The sequence below is a fragment of the Rhagoletis pomonella genome, unplaced genomic scaffold, assembly GCF_013731165.1.
Source record: "Rhagoletis pomonella isolate Grant_MI unplaced genomic scaffold, Rhpom_1.0 Rhpom_scaffold_00004, whole genome shotgun sequence".
In the NCBI taxonomy this organism is placed as follows: domain Eukaryota; kingdom Metazoa; phylum Arthropoda; class Insecta; order Diptera; family Tephritidae; genus Rhagoletis; species Rhagoletis pomonella.
Window position 1 is genome coordinate 80,293,068 of NW_023458558.1, and position 1,475 is coordinate 80,294,542.

The window sequence follows — 1,475 nt, forward strand, 5'->3', positions numbered from 1 at the left end:
TGTTTGCATTAAACAAATTTTTACTATCAATTTAACATATTGCCTCCGACGGCATTTACACGCGGATCTTCTGGAAGCTAAAAAATAACAACAAGCATCGCTGCACTCTCAGCTACCGCAGTTCGGTAAATGTTTCATCAAATTTTCCACTTTAATCAAATTTCTTCATCGTTTGATTTTGTTCTGCCGTTCACAGATGCCTTTTCGAAATTAAGGAACCCAAAAAAGAAATAAAAATAAAAAAATTTAGTATTTTGCCGGCTCGAGGTCAACTTTAAAAAATTTTAATGAAAACACAAGTTTTTTTTGGTGATGAATTCATTAAAAAAAATTTTTTTTAAATTGACCTCGAGCCGGCAAAATACTAAATTATAAGTAGAAAGGTCGCTAAAACTATGAGTAAAAATAAAATAAACAAGTAAGAAAGTCTAAGTTCGGGCGGAGCCGAACATTAAATACCCGGCGCAAGTATTAAATATATGTTTTCCACCTTTCCGAAAGCTACCGCTACATGATAAGCGGGTGTATAAATATTAAATAAACTAGCATCCTTAAATTTCTAAATATTGAAATTTCAAGCATTTCTGAAATTTACCGTTATATGAAAAGTCCGATTTCAATAATTTTCAACGGTTTGCTTTTATGTGGCAAGCACAATAATCAGTAAGCGAGTTTGGTACAAATTGCTAGAACTGTTACCGATATACATAAATGTGATCATAAGTGGGTGGTGCCACACCCATTTTCCAAGCGTATTTCCTGATAAAGAATCGTTGCAACCGTCAATTTTGAATAAATTAGCTTTAATATTTACTGATTTATCGAGGATTTCGTATTTTTCTAAATTACCGTTATATGGGATGTGGGCGTGGTTATTGTCCGATTTTAAAAATTTACGGCCATTTGGTATGCTGTACCAGGGTCAACAACTGTGCCAAGTTTGGAAGAAATTGGTGCAGCGGTTTCCAAAATATACACATGTAACTATAAGTGGGCGTGGCTATGCCCATTTTTCAAAAATTTTTAATATTCTTATTTCTCGTCTAAAAGTTATTCTAAATGTCAATTTTGAGTGAATTATCTTCAGTAGTTACTAAAATATCGCAGTTTTCGTATTTCTGAAAATTACCGTTATATGGGAGGTAGGCGTGGTTATTGTCCGATTTCGCCCATTTTCAATACCATCCGTCCCACGCCCAATAGAAGTGCATGTACGAAGTTTCGTTAAGATATCTCAATTTTTACTCGAGTTATCGTGTGCACAGACGGACGGACGGACAGACAGTCACCGCTTAATCGATTTCTCTTTTCATTCTGATCATTTATATATAAATTTGTCTATATCTATCTCGATTCGTTTTGCCTGTTACAAACAACCGTTATGTGAACAAAGTTATAATATCCTTGTGCACAAGTGCGCTCGGGTATAAAAAGTAATATAATGACTCTGACGGAATTCGAATCCGAACCTGTTG